Source organism: Emys orbicularis, chromosome 21, assembly GCF_028017835.1.
Source record: "Emys orbicularis isolate rEmyOrb1 chromosome 21, rEmyOrb1.hap1, whole genome shotgun sequence".
In the NCBI taxonomy this organism is placed as follows: Eukaryota; Metazoa; Chordata; order Testudines; family Emydidae; genus Emys; species Emys orbicularis.
In genome coordinates this window covers 15,055,777-15,076,264 of record NC_088703.1, presented here as the reverse complement: position 1 = coordinate 15,076,264, position 20,488 = coordinate 15,055,777, and positions in this window count along the sequence as shown.

Genomic DNA, 20,488 nt, shown 5'->3' with positions numbered 1-20,488 from the left:
TTCTGGGGGCGGGGACAGGCGGCGGTGACTCCGCCCACTCCGGCGGCTGTTCTGGCTCATCCCTCGCAGGGGCGACCGGGAGCCAGGCCACCTCACTACAGGAGGGTACTTCAGTCAGGCTGAGAAAAAGATCCTGGCTGTTGGGGAGAATGGAGTGCTGTGTGCTCTCCGCAAGCTCGTCCTCCTCCTCCTCCTTCTCCTCCTCTTCACCATCCGCAGAATCCTCAGGTGTGGCTGATGAGATTACCCCCGCCTCGGAATCCATGGTCAGAGGTGGGGTAGTGGTGGCGGCCCCCCCTAGAATTGCATGCAGCTCAGCGTAGAAGCAGCATGTCTGCGGCTCTGACCTGGAGCGACCGTTTGCCTCCTTTGTTTTCTGATAGGCTTGTCTGAGCTCCTTGACTTTCACACAGCACTGCTCTGAGTCCCTATTGTAGCCTCTCTCCATCATGCCCTTGGAGATTTTTTCAAAAGTTTTGGCATTTCATCTTTTCGAACGAAGTTCTGCTAGCACTGAATCCTCTCCCCATATAGTGATCAGATCCAGTACCTCCCATACGGTCCATGCTGTTGCTCTTTTTTGATTATCAGCCTGCATGGTTATCTGTGCTGATGAGCTCTCTGTGGTCACCTATGCTCTCCTGTGCTAGGCAAACAGGAAATGAAATTCAAATGTTTGCGGGGCTTTTCCTGTCTACCTGGCCAGTGCATCCGAGTTCAGATTGCTGTCCAGAGCAGTCACAATGGTGCACTGTGGGATAGCTCCCGGAGGCCAATACCATCGAATTGCGGCCACACTAACCCTAATTCGAAATGGCAATATCGATTTTGGCGCTACTCTGCTCGTCGGGGAGGAGTACAGAAATTGATTTTAAGAGCCCTTTATTTCGAAATAAATGGCTTCGTTGTGTGGACGGGTGCAGGGTTAATTCGATTTAACGCTGCTAAATTCGAATTAAACTCATAGTGTAGACCAGGCCACACACTCATGCCGGAGGGGTTTGTTTTGATAGAAAAGGCTTCCAGCTACAGAAGATTATTGTTAATTATTTTTATTTCTGTGGCCCCCAAACACCCCTCTCAGGGATCAGGGCCCCATCGCGCCAGGTGCTGCACACCCCTATGTGAAGCTTTGGTCCCTGCCCCCAAAGAGCGGACAGTCTCAGATCTGACATTATCCCTCTGTTACCCAGATGTGCTGAAATAAGAGGCTGCTCCAGAGACTTTGTGAAGACCCCACAGCCCTTGAGCAGGGTGAGCTCCTCCTGCCCTGCCCCAAAAAGAGCTAACTGCATTGTGCTCCATGCACATGGGCTATCCCACCCATCGCTCGCATAGGGCCATGCATCCCACACGGCATTCACACCCCACTCAGCACGGTCCCCGCTATGCCCTTCCTGTGTTCAGTCACCTTAGCAGCCGTGCCTTCCCAGAGTTCCCTGGTACGGCTCCCAGGGATTCTGGATGATTGCACAGTGACCTTGCAAGGGCCCAGGAGGATTGTGGGAAGAGATGCCAAACCCTCCAGACTCCCACAATCCCATGGTCCCTGGGGGCTATCGCACAACTCCTCTGTGGCCCAGGAGCCACCTAGCAGCTGCGAGGTGCTTCCATGGCAACCAACTTCTTTTGGCAAACTGCTCCCTGGGCTCCCCATGAAACAAGCACCACTTACAGCCCCATTAATGGTTTTCACCCATTCCCCTTCCTAGGAACTCTCCCTGCCCCCATCCTCTATCTGAGCCAGATGTCTGCCCAGAAGGGAGACTCTGTGCTCCTCCAGTGCTCCATGCTCTCCCAGCTCCCACTCCCAGCTAACAGCATCATCTTCTGTAAAGAAGGAGAGGCGATTTCATCCCAGTGGGGCTTAAAGGAGGTGGTCACCTAAAACCATGACCATGCGGTGTCCAGGGGCAGCTCCAGGAATTACTCCTGTGAGTATGAGATCAAGGACAGTGACAACCAGTTGTCCAAATCCCAGCTCAGCCCTGCCCAGCACCTCAGCATCACTGGCAAGGTGGATGAACAGCAGAGTGAGTACAATTGTCCATGCAAAGGCAGAGAGAGAATCCAAAGGCAGATAGCTGAGCAACAGGGTGATAGGCAAAATTAAGTTGTTATTCTCCACCACACCTGCTTTGTTGGTGGGTCACACAGCTGTTAGTGAGACAGCAGTGGGAGGTTTGGCTGGCTCTTGGAGCAGATAGTGGTTAGAGTTACAGGAGACATATCCACGTACATAAATCTGGCACAATCTCTCTGAAAGGCAGTGAGACAGTGGATGAGACCAGCGCTTCCCATAATAGAGATCTCTGCTCTATTCCCAGCTCTGTCTCAAGTGACCTTGTGCAACCCTCTGTTGTCCATACAAGGAGTGAATGACCGCTGTCACCTATACCATAGGGGCATGAGCTCTTGGCTAGTACCTGGGACTGTGAAGAGCACAGAGAAGTTGCTAACAGTCAGTGGAAGAGCTGGGCCTAGAGCACAGGGTCTCCTGGCTTGTAGCTGAGAGTCACCCCCAGGCTCCAGGACTCCGTGTGGGGAGTCCATGCCCATACACAACTATTATGCACATGGGACAGGACTGTAAATGCCCATAATATGCCTGACACTTGGCAGGTCTGACAGAGCCAGGGTGAGCCCCTCTGGGGAGGTTTCCATTCGGGGAACAGTCATGTCCTATTTGACTGGTGCAGGGGGCTGGGCTCAGCCATTGCAGCCACGTTTCTCACACACTGAGTGTCACCCGGAGGCACTGACAGGCCCAGATTCTCCTTGTCCCCATTGCACAGGTCAAGCGAGCAGCAGTGGAGAGGAGTCAGACCCCACAGCTCACGGAGATGCTCTTGGGCCAGACCCCGGGGATCCGAACCCGACTCTGTCCCCCAGCTCTCCCCTCGCTGCTTAGAGACTTTGAGCCAAACTCACCCTTGAGGTAACTCCTCTGCCTGCAGCACTTACACCGGGGCAGACCCAGCTCTCTGCAGTGTAACCCGGCCTGTGCAGAGGGGCCAGAGCCAGGGTCAGGCAGCACTTAACTCCCCTGAACCCTCAGCACTGGGCGTGAGCAGGGCCTAGGCCTGGTGCTGCTCCAGGCACAGGGTGGCTGGGGAACGTCGCCCGTGCACACAGCCTATCACACAACCCTCTCTGCCCACCAGGTGAGCCCCGGGCTGTCTGAAGGGTGCAGGGGTCTCCAGCACATTCAGGTCCCCGGGGGAGCTCCGCAGACAAGAGCGTCTGATTGGGGGACAGGGAAATCCTGGCTCAGGGCTTCCTGGGGCATTTTCACCCCTGTGAAGCTTCCATCTCAGTGCCAGGTGCCAGGGATCAATGAAATGTTGGTTTGTTAAATGGACAGTGATGTGCTCGTTGAGTCTGCAGTGGGGAAACTCAGTGTGAAACTCAGAGCAAGAGAGAGAGTCCAGGGACTGGCTCCTCGGCTGTGTAAACTGGCAGAGCCCTATGGATTCCAATGGAGGGACACGAATTTGCACTACCTGGGGATCTGGGCCCAGTGACTCCAGCAGAGTGATGCTGATTTACACCCGCTGGGGATCTGGCCCCAGTGGCTGGCAGAACCGCTCTGTCTGTCGCTGGGAGGCGCGTCCCTGTGGAGGCTGCAGGCCTCTCTCCCACACGGTGCGATTCTCTTTGCCCTTGTCCCACAGGCAACACGAGTAGCAGCGGAGGAGGGGAGGAGCCGACCCGCACAGGTAACGGGCTTTTGCTCTGTCACACCCTGATTATCAGAGCCCGGCTCTGTGCCCCCAGCTCTGACCTCAGGGGATAAAGTCTGGGTCAAAAGCAACAAAGGGACCTGTGGCACCTTTAAGACTAACAGAAGTATTGGGAGCATAAGCTTTCGTGGGTAAGAACCTCACTTCTTGCATCTGAAGAAGTGAGGTTCTTACCCACGAAAGCTTATGCTCCCAATACTTCTGTTAGTCTTAAAGGTGCCACAGGTCCCTTTGTTGCTTTTTACAGATTCAGACTAACACGGCTACCCCTCTGATACTTGAGTCTGGGTCAAATTCACCCTGGGGCAGGTAACTCCTCAGCCTTCAGCAAAGTCACCACCGGCTCTGCTGGTGCAATTCCCCCAGGGCAAAGGGGCAGCACAGCCCCATGGCATCATTTATGTCCCACTTGCACCCTCTCCTGAGGACACAGCTGGTGCAAAGGCCTTGTGCTGCCCCTCTGCCCAGGGCGGGGTCACCCCTGCAGTGAACTGCCAGCCACACTGGAGAGGGGTGACAGGATCTGGCCTGCTGGATCTGTCGCTGGCTCTTGTGAGGCCTTTGCACAGAGTCCCGGTGCAGCCTGAGCAAACCTGGACCATTACCTGCTCCTCCAACCCTTCAGGGCTGTGCTGGGGCAAAGGGAGGAACCTCAATCACTTAGGCCTCCCGTCGGGGGAATGTTTCCCTCTGCAGCATGATCCCACCTTAGATCTAGGCCTCTGGGAGCTCACACGGGGTCCCTGTTACACAGCAGCTGCTCTGTGACTAGTGCTGGCACTGCAGTCCCACAAGCTGCTCTGCAGATGTCTGTCACCACGTACCTTTCCATAGATTCATAGATTCTAGGACTGGAAGGGACCTCGAGAGGTTATCGAGTCCAGTCCCCTGCCCGCATGGCAGGACCAAATACTGTCTAGACCATCCCTGATAGACATTTATCTAACCTACTCTTAAATATCTCCAGTGATGGAGATTCCACAACCTCCCTAGGCAATTTATTCCAGTGTTTAACCACCCTGACAGTTAGGAACTTTTTCCTAATGTCCAACCTAAACCTCCCTTGCTGCAGTTTAAGCCCATTGCTTCTTGTTCTATCCTTAGAGGCTAAGGTGAACAAGTTTTCTCCCTCCTCCTTATGACACCCTTTTAGATACCTGAAAACTGCAATCATGTCCCCTCTCAGTCTTCTCTTTTCCAAACTAAACAAACCCAATTCTTTCAGCCTTCCTTCATAGGTCATGTTCTCAAGACCTTTAATCATTCTTGTTGCTCTTCTCTGGACCCTCTCCAATTTCTCCACATCTTTCTTGAAATGCGGTGCCCAGAACTGGACACAATACTCCAGTTGAGGTCTAACCACAGCAGAGTAGAGCGGAAGAATGACTTCTCGTGTCTTGCTCACAACACACCTGTTAATACATCCCAGAATCACGTTTGCTTTTTTTGCAACAGCATCACACTGTTGACTCATATTTAGCTTGTGGTCCACTATAACCCCTAGATCCCTTTCTGCCATACTCCTTCCTAGACAGTCTCTTCCCATTCTTTATGTATGAAACTGATTGTTCCTTCCTAAGTGGAGCACTTTGCATTTGTCTTTGTTAAACTTCATCCTGTTTAACTCAGACCATTTCTCCAATTTGTCCAGATCATTTTGAATTATGACCCTGTCCTCCAAAGCAGTTGCAATCCCTTCCAGTTTGGTATCATCCGCAAACTTAATAAGCGTACTTTCTATGCCAATATCTAAGTCGTTAATGAAGATATTGAACAGAGCCAGTCCCAAAACAGACCCCTGCGGAACCCCACTTGTTATGCCTTTCCAGCAGGATTGGGAACCATTAATAACAACTCTCTGAGTACGGTTATCCAGACAGTTATGCACCCACCTTATAGTAGCCCCATCTAAATTGTGTTGCAGGGCTAGCCACGTCTCTCGCCATCTGGGCCGCTTGCTGCACCCTGGTCCTGCTCCTCCTGGTGTCTGCGCCTGTCATCACCTTCGTGCTGGAGAAATGGAGCCTGCCCAATCCCACAGGGCTGGAGGGGACTCCTAAGGACACCAGCAGCATCATGCAGGAGAGAGGGGCTGGGAACCCCATTGAGAGGCAAGGTGACACCTATCAGTCTACCCAGTCTACGGAGTCTGCTGCAGAGAGCTCTCAGTGCTGCCATAGTACCAGGGTAACTCTAATGTGATTCAGATTTTGGCCCAAATTCTTCACTCACCCTGGTCCGCTGATGTTGGTGCTTCTGGATCTCTGCCCATGGGCTCCAAAGGGAGGTGGATGAACTTACTGAGCCTCTCACACAGCTCTTGGCAGTCTGGGGAGAGGAGAAAAGACCATCATAGGTTCTGCACAAGTCATTCAATGTGGGATTGTTCCAAACTGGGTGCATATACACTGCAGCTAGGAGTGAGCATCCCTGTTTGGACAGCAGATGCGAGTTAGGTCTGCTCGGGTTAGTGCACTAAAACTAGAAGGGTAGCCGGGGATAGCACATGCAGCAGCTTGTGCTAGCCAATCCAGGACAAATCCACTCAGACCCCCGGGTACTCAGGAGGCTACCCTGAGCCGCTGCCCCTGCAATTCCAGCCACACTGCAAACGTTAGCGCACTAGCTCAGGCAGAGCTAGCGTGTGTCTGGCTCTGGCTACCCCCGCAAGGCAGCTCGCTCCCAGCTGCAGTGTAGACGTACCCAATGAGCCAAGGGTCTCAGAACTGACAGCACATGGCAGACAAAACTGTTGTTAATGGACAACAGACAAGGTCCCCGATCAGCCCCTAAACAGAGCCCACAAATTGCCCTTGGAGGTAGCACCCCAAGTGATGACACTGCAGGGAATGAGGGAAGGGAGCTTCACACCAGAACCTGTATCATGTAGAGAGACCTGCCTAGCTACAGCCTGTCACCTGGCCTCAGACCTCCTATTTCTGGGCTGTGCCGAATCCCTTTGCGGTGCTGTCAGGGTGATTAAACACTGCAAAAGTGTGTAACTCTCGGGTCAGTGGTTGGCAGGGTTAGCTGGGAAGGGCTCCGTGGGGCTGTGTGGCCCTGGATTTACTGTCCACCCCTAGACACGTGGGGTAAGGTCCTGTCCTGGCTTCTAGTGGAACAATGTGGGAGGTGGAGCCCATCAGAGTGAACCTCACAGATCCCTTACAGAGCATAGTAGGGTTTGGAGGTTCTGTTCAGTCAAGGCCTAGCCTAGGAGGAGGGGAAAACAGGACAAGACAGAGAAGCTGAGGGCTGGGTAACAGAGAAGCCGTGGATGAGGCTGAGGGATGCCAGCAGAGCTGGGGCTGGGGGAGGAAGCCCAGGCCTGGGATAGCAGGGAGCTGCAGGTAGTGTTGGTATTTGTCCCATGGGGATCCCCTACACAGATCAGTTCTGGGACCTCTGCCAGTGACCTGGCATGTGTGGTGTGTGCGAGGTCACACTGTGCAGAGGACACCATTCACAGCTCTGGGGAGCACTGAGCAAGCCAGAGCAGTTGACGCCTTGCAGGTGAGATCTGGCTTTCAGGAGGCCCGTCGCTCCCTTGGGGTTTTCTGAAAATGTACATCCTGCAGGTGCCTAATGTCACCACTAGCTGCAGGTCAGAACTGAGGGGCAATGGCACAGCTGTGTGCATGAGGAGAGCCAGCACTGGGATTTTGCAGTTCAGAATTGAGATAAATCCACAGCATTGTATGGAGGAAGTTTGCACAACCCCTGACTGAGTCCCACCATTCCCTGTGCACTAAATTCACTCTGTTGTTAAGGATGATACTCAAATGTGAGCTGCAAACACTGCAGTGTTTGTAGTTTTTCCTGGGCAGGGAGAGATGGTTATTAAGGTGACTGAAGTCTATACATTCTCTGTGGTGATTTTCTATCTCGTTACAGTGTGAAAGCTCAGACAGGCATTATCTAGGGGTTTAGAAAGTACAGTACCTGATTCAAAGGCCTTCTCGTTGTGTGAAATGGGAAAGAGAAAAGCATTAGACTCAGAGATGTGCTGTGATGCTGTGTGCCCCACATCGACTGGTGTTATTTAGAGCCACACCTCAGCCCCAGGGCAGGAGTCAGGAGCTTTGATAGGAGTGGGGCTGGCGGTTAGTGATACTCATCAACACACAGCAGACCTGGGATTTGCAAAGCATCTAACCTTGATGGAAAATGTGGGTCTGGATCCTGATACAGCTCTGACATTCTCAGCCCTTCCGTGTAAGGGGAATTCCTTTTCTGTGTTACTAACAGCCCTTTAGAGCATTACAATTAACTGTTCCAGGTATAACTAGGAGGTGGATGCATAGGCGCTGACTTCCCCCATAGCCAGGGGGTGCTTGACAGCCCCCTCCGCCCCAGGCCCCACCCCCATTTCACCTCTTCCCCCAAGCCCGTGCCCCCACCCTGCCTCTTTCCGCACCTGCTCCGCCTCTGCTCCACCCCTTCCCCCAAGCCCCTGCCCCCACTCTCCCCCACCCCGCCTCTTCCTTGCCTCTTTCCACTGCTCCTCCTCCCTCTCGGAGCCTCTTGCTCACTGCAAAACAGTTGATTGCAGCAGGCGAGAGGTGCTGGGGGAGCGGGTGGCAGAGAGGGGAGGTTGGCAGCTGGTGGGTGGGGAGCACCCGCTAATTTTTCTCCCTGGTGCTCCAGCCCCAGAGCACCCACAGAGTCAGCGCCTAGGGGTGGATGTGCAGATGGTTGGAGCACGGAGCCTGAGTCAGGTCTCTTGCTCATCTCCACTGTTGAGGATTTTCGGGGACCCCCATATGCCTTACACTGAATTATGGCCTATTGCTAAGCTAGCAACAGTAGGCCGGGGCAGGCCTGCTTAACAATAAAGATATAGGAAAAATTTGTAAGCTTGTGTGGCGCAATGCAGAACCTGCATGGCTCAATCAAAAGGCCAACAGGAGCAAAAGAGGAACCAACGCCTACTGGTAGTTGGGTAACCTGACCTAGAATAACAGCAGTTTAGCTATAAAAATTAATAACGCAAAAGAGTCTTGTACAATAAAACCGCAAGTAGGGGGGGGGCACACAGTTAAGAAAAAGGCTTGTTGTACAACTCTATTAGCAAATAAACGCATTAGGTAACTTAATATTCAATAAGGTAATGCAAGAGAAGGTAATGCAAGAGGGGGGCCGTACAGAAGCCTCTAGTAATAACAGGAAAAACCCTAAATGGTATCAGGTCCAAATCGCGGCCCCCAGACAGGCTCTGATTGGTTCGCTGATAAGTATACCAAATAAGGCTGATAAGATTTGTAATGCTTCATTACGCGTTGCGGTTTTTACCTTTATAAGCTTAAGACTGTGTGGTTTATGCAAGGCGGCTTACCCCCTTGCTTGGGGATACGCCGACCTTCCCTTTATGCATAATTGTATTGTGTAACCTAATAAAGGTGCATCAGTGTGTCTGACCCAAAATCAACGGTGTGGTCAATTTTTCCACGACACCACGTTCTGGGAACTGATCCACAAGAGCCTGCACTCCTCTGGCCTCTGGAGTCTGGCCTCTCCTGCTCCATCAGAACAATGTGGTCGGCATTGGATTGTTACAGGCAAGGTGACACCTGTCTGTCTAACCAGACATGAGAGCAGATAACCCGGTATCTGCTGCAGCTCACAGTGCTGCGGTGGGGCTGGGGTAATTAGTGTGACTCAGATTGTGGCCTGAACCATTCTGTGATGTGACTGTGCACTGACGAGTCCTGCATTTCAGCAAGTGGAGCATTAATGACATCTGTCCCGCTGCAGACCGATGGTCGCGTATGTCGGTGTCTCTTTTCTCTGGGGCAGTGGATGCTTTCAGATAAAACACAATAATGTTACGTTTCTGCTAAGCAGCATAAACCCAGAAAATGTCCGTCTGACATCACTCCTGTATGTACATCAGGAGCTGTTCTAATGGGCATCTAGGCTGGGAAACACCAACGGCCCCACTTCCTACATCAACCCCTCTGAGGCAGGCAGCTCAGATTTCCCCCTCCCCAGACTTGATCTGGCCCTTTTCTGCCCCCGAGTTAGGACAGCTGGGCTTTGCCCTGACACCTGCCAGCTGGGCAGAGGATCCCTTCTCCCTCTCTCCATGCCAGCCCCATTTAGACAGTGCCAGGTTCTCCCTGCAATGGAGTGACAGTTGGGCTCCTCCCCACCCCTCCTTAGGGGACAGTTGCCCTCCCCATCCCCCCTAGAGTGCCAGCTGGGCTCCCGCCCTCCCCCCAGGTGGAAGTTGACCGTTCCCCCCTTGATGGTCCCATCGCTGACTCTGCTCACCAGGCCCCTCCCCCCACAGGCGTTTCCCAAGTCGCTGCAGGCGGCTCTGGCCCATCCCCTGAGCTCGCCGCACCCCGGGCTGGAGGGTTCGGCCCATCCCAGCAGGGCCCCACCAGGCTACAGCAAGTCTCCAGCCCACAGAGCAAAGGGCCACGTAGCCCCTGACTGTTTGCTCCCCTAGTGACATCACCGCGCCCTGAAATGCAAACACGGGGGTTACGCTGGCATTGCTTAGCCGCAGCCAGACGCCCGAGCGAGCACGGGGAAGAGACGGGCTCTGCCTGCTGAGGTGCCAGCGCTGGAGAGGCACCATGCAAAATTCCCACCTTTGTGAGCCGGGCTGGAGTCCAGCTGGCCCTGGGACTGTGGGGCCCCAGGTTGTTGGGTGTGTCTGGTTTTTATTAGCCAGACAAGGCGGGTGAGGTCAACCTTCTATTGGACCAACTTCTGCTGGTGAGAGAGACACTTTCCATCTACACAGCTCTGCTGTCCTGGGACCTACCCGGCTACAACAACACTGCAAATAACAATGTTTCCATCATAAGACATGCTGGGGTAGCGAGGGCCTGAAGAGGGAGGAATCAGTGGCCACCACTGCCAAAGGAAAGGCTGGCTAGCAACAAAAGTGGGATTCAAACCTGTCCAAGCAGAACACAAGGGATCAGCCTTAACTCCTCAGCTACCTCTTTATCTGCTGCTGGGGGGGCCTTTCACATGAGCCTGTTATTTAGTCAGCCAAGACCAGGCACCCAAGTGAATGTAAAGGAGAAAACACAGAGCTGGCCTGCAGGGATACCAAATTTCTAGCTACATTGTGCAAGATGGCTGAGTGTTTACGGCTGTGGCTTATTAATCTATTGTATGCCACATATGTGGGTTTGAATATTTTTGTTGTTGGCCATACCTTCTTCTTTTAGTGGAGGCACCTACTCGTTCATTCTCCCAGGCCTCTTCCACCCAGTCCCCAAAAGAAGAGACGCTCCCAACAAATTGGGTGCCACAGCACTTCCTATGCTAGCTAGGACTCAAACCCGGGTTATAAGAATGTGACTGATGTACAAAACCTCTACACCACTGAACTGCTTCCAGGCCTCCTCTACTATGTTGTCTCTAGTCTGGATTGAGTGCCTAGTGTTGGCTGACCAAGGGACACTTGGTGGCAAAGAGGCCATTTTGACTGATAAAGTGACCAAGTGGGTAAGGCGCTGCATTACTAATCTGTTGTGCTCTACATTTCTGGGTTCAAAACATACCAAGAGCAATTGGCAGAGGTGCTTCTTTTCATTCTGCACCTGGAGGACGGCAAACATAGCACCTTCCTTTGGGAAAGGGAACAAACAGGCCCCAGGAATAATAGACAAGCCAACTTAACTTTGATATCTGGAAAGATGTTGGAACAAATGATTAAACTATTAGTTGGTAAACTCCTGGACGATAACTGGTTTAGTACTCAAAGTGCAGTTATCAATAGTATGTTGTCAGAGTAGGAGGGCCTATGTAGTGGGAACCCACACAGGTCACTCCTAGGCTGGACCTGATGATTTCATGAGGTCCCTTCCAGCCCGACATTTCTATGATTCTATGGTTACCAACAGTCCCACACTCCTCACACAGTCCTTCAGGCTAACGTGCATTAACCTGTAAGAGATCACGGGGGAATCATGTGGGCACAGGGCAGAACGGAGCATTAGCAGATTCCACCAGCGAAGAGTGAGGATTATACATGGTGCACTCTGGGGTGGGGTAGAACATGGAATTTTTTCCCTGTGTAAATTTAGATGAATTTCTATTGACATTTTCAGCAATAAAATTTTAATGTTTCATTGAAAAACTGATAACCTGAAAAGTGGGTTGGGGGGTGGGGGAGAATCAGGTTTTGGCAGCTGAAAATGGAGAAAAAATGCTGAAAACTTACAAAAAAAGAAAAGAAATATTTTGGGTCTTTTGATTTTCCAGCAAAAAATCAAAAATGTTCAAAGAAATCAGAGACTCCACAAATAAATAAATAAATACATAAAATAAACAAAACATTTAGTCAAAAATGTAGTTTTCTATTGAAAATGGTCTTAATGTAAAATTGTCAGCTGACCCTGGTGTAGTTGTCACTGTGAATGTGTTGTTTCCTCAGTGCCACTGGTGCACATGGTGCTGTACAGTCGGGTATGATACAATCCCATCCCTGCCCAAACAACTTGCCATGGGTTATACTCTTGCCTAGAGCATTAAATGTCACTGCATACTTTGCTAAAGTCTATCCTGGGTATGTCTGTGGTCTGGGCTAGCTGCTCAGTTAGTCTGTCAGTGTTAGGTCTTGGGTACTCACCAGATTTGGATGCTCTATTCAGCTTCTTGAAATCTCTGCCAAGACCAACAGCTCCACCTCTTCCCCATTCACCACTAGGTGGCCCAACCACCCCAATAGAGCATCTTCTTTCCCTCCTCAGTCAGACTGTGAATAATCCTTTCTGGTACCTATTGCACTTTTGGTCTCAGAGGGAGAGTCCCCACACCTAGGCTTTGATGGAGCTTAGATCCTAACTGTGTGGCCTTGGGCTGTCTCTATCATAGACCCAAACCAGAACCCCAACTCCACACCCCAAATTCTGCAGAAGGTTAGTTTAGGACCTGCAGCTAGAGCTAAACCTCAGGGCCTATCTCCAGTTGCTCTGTCCCAGTGCAGCATCTCCCTTCCCCTTGGTCCCCTTTCACTAATTAGCCACAGCTATCCTAGTGTTTAGAAATGTGAGCCAGTTTGGAGTCTTTGAACCGAGAGGGGACACCTTTTTCTACCAGACAGGCTCTTACTCAGCCAGAAGTTAGCAGCTCAATGCAGGGATCTCTGGCCTGGGCAGTGCAGACGTTCTGACTAGATGGTCCCATTGGTTCCTTCTGGCCTTTAAATGCACAACTATGAAAATAAACTCCCCTGGAAACCTCATGAGAGCAGATTAAATGGAGCGAGAGAGAGAATGAGGCAGGTTAATGTGTGAGAACAAAAATAAATTTGTGTGAGTGGGTTATTCAATCCCACATCACAGTGTGTGACACACCCCAGCTTTGCTGGGTTGCTAGCTTGGGGTCAGGCTGGGGAGAGCTCACTGCTGGGTGGGGGAAAAGGTATCTGCACAGGAGACTCTGCAGATGCTTAGGGCCCTGTAGGTTCATCCTGTGGTTCTGTCCCTGCACAGCTGCACAGAGCAGCCAGACAGTGTGTGCAGAGACTCACTGAGCAGGGGCCATGATCACAGCACAGACTTTCCTCCCCATTCCCTTTTCTGAGCAGCAGCTGGTCCCTCTAGACCGGCAGTGTCTGGTTCCATCAATAATCCCTGCAGGGCTGGAGAGACAGGTCTAATTCTGCCCTGGGGTTTGGGGAAGGGAGGCAGGATCTAGCCCACAGCAATATGTGGCGGGACTCTCTGTGAGATCAACTAAATCCCCTGCAGCAGATTTCCCAGCTTGTGTCTCTGACATTTTTCCCGATTCACAGTGTATTCCCATCCAGGCACTTCCCCACTTTGGCTGAAATAGCCCAGGGTCATTGGCCTCCCAGGCAGGTACCCAGTTGGTCATTGTCACCCAGGCTCTTAGGAGGGCTTGGGGAAAGTAGGATGCTCTAATGGCCAGGGCAGTGGTCTGGTGCTCAAGAACCCTGGGCTCAGTCCCTGACTCAGCTGTGGACTCCTGTATGCTGTAGCCCATAGGATTATTTTGCTAGCTATTATATCCTACTAATCCAGCCAGTAGTATCAATGAATATGTTACTTTTTCTGAAATGAATCCATTTTATTCTTATATTTTATCAGTGTTAATTCCTTGGAATTTAGGATGTGTTGAGGCATGTGTTTCCTAAAAATAAGTTTTGCAGAAATGCTGAAATGCAAGCAGCCTACCGGCCTGTAAAATCTGGTAAGATCTGCTCTATAGCAAAAAGTATACTCAGTTATGAATATGTCAGCATGAAAGCTGGCAACCTTTGGCACAGATAAGAATGGTCCCTGAACTTTGGGGAACCAAAGGGAAGAACAATCCACATCACATCACAGGTTTATCTAGCATCTACAACCGATTGGTAACCGCAAGGCACACCACAACTTGGAGGTCATCAAGAGAGCCTAAATTGGCAGTTTTGGAGTGAGATAATTCTTATTAATATACTTAGAAAGTAAGTGTCATAGATCAGTGGTTTGAGCATTGGCCTACTAAATCCAGAGTTGTGAGTTCAATCCTTGAGGGGGCCATTTAGGGATCTAAGGCAAAAATCAGTACTTGGTCCTTCTAGTGAAGGCAGGGGACTGGACTCAATGATCTTCAAGGTCCCTTCCAGTTCTATTAGATAGGTATAACTTTATTTATTTATTTATAGGAGAAGCGTACCCATAAATTTCTTAGGGTACAGAAATAAGATTTGGGTATAGTAGGTTGGGCCTGAATTACATAGGTCGGGATCCTATAAAATACCTTGTAAGAGAGCTCTTCAGTTCTAGGTTCTTGTAACTCCTGAAGCTTCAGTTTCTTGGAGTGCTTTTTCCAGTTCTCCTATACTCTAGAGACTATCTATCTATCTATCTATCTATCTATCTATCTTCTATTACGCTATCAGCTCAGCTTGTGCAGTATAGTATAACTACTCAACATTCCTAACTATTGGGAAAGCCACCACCATCGCATAATCGGGCATGCCAGGAGTGAGGCTGGTCCTTCACCTCCTATTACCGGGTCCTCAAGGAAGGGTGTAAGTATGTTAGGTTAAGGTACTTATAATAGAAATGTTACCACCAGCAATTTTGGAATTCTTTTACTGTTTTGCAGTTATAAGTTTCATTGCATTTCTTATTTTTATGTTAATTTCAATAAAGGTTTTATCAATTTGGTATTGTCTTCAGTGTATGTGCTCTTGCCAAGCACCCCGAGAGTCCTCTCCCAATATAGAACTCTCTGAGTTCTTGAACTCTGTAGTCTGAATTGGATAAGAACCTATAAATCTTCTGGTCGGATGCGATCAGTGGTGAGCCATAACAACTAACCCATCAAATTCAGGTCGACTGGGATCAGTCACTCAGTCTCTCTCTGTGCCTCAATTTCCCTATCTGTGTAGTGTGGATGAGCTGCCCTATGCCTACGGAGTGTGTGAGGATAAAACCCATTCATGAATGTGAGGGGCAAACTGCTCTAGCTTTTCTGGTGTAACTCCCACGGGGACACTCTTATTGTGGAATCAGAGCCTTTGTCACGGTTATTCATAGATTCTAAGGCCAGAAGGAACCACTATGATCATCTAGCCTGACCTCCTGTCATAGGCGCCGACTTCCTCTCTAGCCCGGGGGTGGCTCAACCCCATCCCCGCCCAGGCTCTTCCCCCACTCCACCCCTTCCCTCAAGCCCCTGCCCCTTCCTCACCTCTTTCTGCCTCCTCCCACAAGCACACCTCATCCCCGCTCCTCCCCTAGTTGTTCGTGGCGGGTGGGAGGCATGGGAGGGAGGGGGAGGGGTTGATAAGTGGGGCTGCAGGCCAGCGAGAGGTGCTGTGGGGAGGGAGGGAGGGAGAGGGGGGAGGTTGGCTGCCTGTGGGTGCTGAGCACCTGCTGATTTTTCTCCATCCAGCCCCAGAGCACTCACAGAGTTGGCGCCTATGCCTCCTGTATTACACAGAACAGAGAACTGCCCCCAAATCATTCCTCTTTCAACTAGAGCTTCTCTTGGAGAAAAACATCCACCCTTGATTTAAAAACTGCCAATGATGGAGAATCCACCAAAGCCTGGGGTAAATATAATTATCCTCACTGTTAAAAATGAGGCCCAGACCCTATGTTCCCCATAACCCCCGAGGGAATTTCCCCCTGGGGGAACTGGGTCCTTCCCACCAGGGACTGGAGACTAGGGTGGAGGCAAAAGGTTCAGGATCATCCAACATCCCAGGCCCCCAATCACCCAGTGATCTTTCACCTTGGCCCAGCTGTGCCTTTAACCAGGGGCTGTCTTAGTCCCCAGGCAGTGAGATGGGATGGGGAGTGTTTCCTTAATGATGTTTTTAGACTCCAACAAGCAAACCAGGCCGCTTCGGCTCTCAATCTTCCAGCCCTAAATAGAGATGCTCCGGTCGAGGTGGGGAAGGGGGGCGGCGCAGGGCAGGAAATGGGGAGCGGTGACGAATATCAGACCCAAGGACGAGACAGAGCAGGTCAGAGAGAGGCTGCAGCATTTCTACTGCCTGAGCCCTACAGACCCCTGGAGGCCTAGGGCTGGCTGGAGCATCCAACTTGGGGGCACAGACGGGGGCAGATCAGAGCAGAGACAGCAGCTGGAGATACCCTTCTCCTGAAGTCAGACAGGGCAGAGGGTGCAGGTGGGAGCAGGGAGTGATTGCAGATTGTCCCCTCCTGACCCTGTCAGGGACAGATGCAGCTGGGTTGTTTCCATCTTGACTGGTTCCCCACATCACCTTGATGATCCTGTATCTGCTCCTCTTCCTGCCTGGTGAGTATGAAGGTATCCTGTGCTAATTTGTAGCAGTTTGGGAGGAAAGAGAACTGAGAGCAGCCCCAGGCCCAGACTGTTGGCAAATCCTCCTTAGTGGGAGAGAAATGGGAGCCAGTGTAAACACTGAGGGTACGTCTACACTACCCGCCGGACAGGCGGATAGCGATCGATCTATTGGGGATCGATTTATCATATGTAGTCTTGACGTGATAAATCAATCCCCGATCGCTCTCCCGTCGACTGCTGAACTCCAGCTCCGCGAGAGGCGGAAGCAAAGTCGATGGGGGAGCCGCGGACGTCGATCCCGCGCTGTGAGAATGCGAAGTAAGTAATTTTAAATCGATCTAAGATACGTCGACTTCAGCTACGCTATTCTCATAGCTGAAGTTGTGTATCTTAGATCGATCCCCCCTCATCCCCAGTGTAGACCAGCCCTTAGTGTGAGAGTTACTGGGCCAGATCCCCAGCTGCTATGAATGGGTGTCACTACACTGGAGTCAATGGGGGCACATCCACAGCTGGTGTAAATCAGTGTAGCTCCACAAGTGTCAATGCCCGTTTACACCAGCTGAGGACCTGGCCCTATGGAGAGCTAAAGGGAAAGGTGGTTCTCAGCTCAGCCAATGTCTGTGTGCGTGAGGAACCTTCCATGCCCCAGAGCTAACTTCCTGACCGGTTTGCTTCTTCAGCAACACACAAATCAGGAAATTATTTCCATGTCTATTAAAGGCAGTTTTTGTCCCTGAAGAGGGACCTCAGACAAGGGGGAGATTTTATCTCCAGCACTAACCACACGGCACCTTTCTGTTCCCAGCGCTGAGTCCCAGCAGCCAGGAGATCTGCTCAGCTCCCGGTGAGTCCATCTGTCTGTCTGTCCCCAGACACACTCACCCCTCTATCTATCTATCATGCCAGAATGTGTTTGCATTGATAGAAAAGGCTTCCAATTACAGAAGATTATTATTAATTATTATTATTACTGTGGCCACCAGATGCCCCTCTCAGGGATCAGGGCCCCATCACACCAGTCTCTGCACCCACCTATGTGAAGCTCTGGACCCTGCCTCCGAAGAGCTGACAGTCTCAGATCTGACATTATCCCCCCAGTACCCAGCTGTGCTGAAATAGGAGCCTGCTCCAGAGACATTGTGCACGGAGGGGTGTCAATGCTACGGAGCAACCTGCGCTGTGCTCCATGCACGTGGACTATCTTGGCTGTCACTCGCACAGAGCCGTGCATCACATATATCGTTCATACCCCTCTCAGCACGGTCCCCATAACCTCTTCCTGCGCTCAGTTACATTAGCAGTCTTGCCTTCCCAGGGTTCCCTGGCATGGCTCCAGGGAATTGTGGGTGATTGCACAGTGACCTCGCAGGTGCACAGGGGGATTGTGGGAAGAGAGGCCAAACTCTCCAGACTCCCACAATTCCCATGTGGAACATCCTCAGCTCCCCGGGGCTATATCCTATAACTCCTCCACAGCCTTGAACCACCTACCACCTGCAATCTGCTTCCACGGCAACCAAATTACTTTGGCAAACTGCTCCCTGGGCTCCTCTGGAAACACGCACCACAGACAGCCCTATTGACGGCTTTCATCCATTCCCCTTCCCAGGAGCTCTCCCTGCCCCAATCTTCTACCTGAAACAGACATTCCCCCAGGAGGGGGACGCCGTGCTGCTCCAGTGCTCTGTGTTCTCCCGGGCCCCAGCCACCCGCATCGTCTTCTGCAAGGACGGGGAGGAGATTTCATCCCAAAGGGGCTTGGAGGAGAAGATCACCTACAGCTATCTCCATGCAGTGTCCAGGGGCAGCTCTGGGAATTACTCCTGCGGGTACGAGATCAAGGACAGCGACAACTGGGTGAACAGATCCCAGCTCAGCCCTGCCAAGTACCTCAGTGTCACTGGTCATGGGGGTGATCGGCAGAGTAAGTACAATTGTCCATGCAATGGTAGAGAGAGAATCCACAGACAGATTGCTGTGCAACAATGGTGATGGGCAGAAGTTGGATTTTTATTCTCTGTATGTACCAGCCTCTATATGGAGACAGTAGTGGGAGGCTGGCTGGCTCTGGGAGCAGATACTGGTTATAGAGTTAGAGGCAGCGTAGCCAAACATATAAATCTGGCACATTCCCTGTGAAAGGCAGTGAGACAAAGTGGATGAGAATGGGGTTTGCCATTTTAGAGCCCTCTGCCCTATTCCCAATCTCCTCAAGTGACCTTGTGCAATCCTTCCTTGTCTATACAAGGGGTGAATGATGGTGTCACCTGTACCATAGGGGCCATGAGCTCTTAGCTAGTACTAGTGGCTGTGAAGAGCACAGAGAAGTTATTAACACTCAGTGGAAGAGCTGGGCCTAGAGCACAGGGTCTCCTGGCTTGTAGCTGAGAGTCACCCCCAGGTTCCAGGAAACTTTGTGGGGAGTCCATGATCCCCCCCGACAATTCTGCAAAGGGTGAAAGGGCTGCCAAATGCCCATGAAGTGTGTGACACCTGGCAGGTCTGACAGAGTCAGGATGAGCCCCTTTGGGGAGGTTTCCATTCAGGGAACAGTCATGTCCCATTTGAATGGTGTAGGGGGCTGGGCTCAGCCATCGCAGCCTCGTTTCTCACACACTGAGTGTCACCGGGAGGCACTGACAGGCTCAGATTCTCCTTGTCCCCATTGCACAGACCAGGCAAACAGCAGTGGAGAGGAGTCAGACCCCACAGTTTACAGACGGCTCTTGGGCCAGACCCCGGGGATCTGAGCCCGGCTCTGTCCCCCCAGCTCTCCCCTCGCTGCATAGAGACTTTGGGTCAAACTCACCCCTGGGGTAACTCCTCTGCCTGAAGCAGTTACCCCAGGGGGAGACCCAGCTCTCTGTAGTGAAACCCGGCCTGTGCAGAGGGGCCAGCCCCAGGGCCAGGCAGCACTTAACTCCCCTGAACCCTCAGCACTGGGCATGAGCAGGGCCTAGGCACAGCGGTGGCTGGGGAATGTCACCCATGCACACAGCCTCATCACACAACCCGCTCTGCCCACCAGGCGAGCCCCGGGCTCTCTGAAGGGTGCAGGGGTCTCCAGCACATTCAGGTCCCCGATGGTGCTCCACAGAGAAGCGCGTCTGATTGGGGAGCAGGGAAATCCTGGCTCAGGGCTTCTTGGGGCATTTTCACCCCCGCGGAGCTTCGACCTGAGTGACAGGTGCCAGGGATCAGTGAAATGTTGGTTTGTTAAATGAACAGTGACGTCCTCGCTGAGTCTGCAGTGGGGAAACTCAGTGTGAAACTCAGAGCAAGAGAGAGAGTCCAGGGACCGGCTCCTCGGCTGGTGTAAAATGGCATGGCCCTATGGACTGCAGTGGAGGGACGCCAGTCCACACCCACTGGGGATCTGGCCCATGGACTCCAGCAGGATGATGCTGATTTACACCTGCGGGGGATCTGGCCCCAGTGGCTGGTAGAACCGCTCTGTCTGTCGCTGGGAGGCACGTCTCTGTGGAGCCTGCAGACGTCTCTCCCACAAGGTGGGATTCTCTTTGCCCTTGTCACACAGGCAGCACGAACAGCAGCGGAGGAGGGGAGGAGCCGACTCGCACAGGTAACGGGTTATTGCTCTGTCACACCCTGATTATCAGAGCCCGGCTCTGTGCCCCCAGCTCTGACATCAGGGCATAAAGTCCAGGGTGGGTAACTCCTCGGCCTGCAGCATAGTCACCCTGGATGGGCTGGGTTCTGCCGGTGCAATTCCCCCAGGGCAGAGGGGCAGCAGAGCCCCACGGCATCGCTTATGTCCCACTTCCACCCTCTTTTGAGCACAGAGCTGGTGCCAAGGCTTCTTGCTGCCCCTCTGCCCGGGGCAGGGTCATCTCCACAATGAACTGCCAGCCACACTGGAGGGGGGCGATAAGGTCTGGCCTGCTGCGTCTGACGCTGGCTCTTGTGAAGCCTTTGCACCGAGTACCAGTGCAGCCTGAGCAAACCTGGGCCATTCCCTGTTC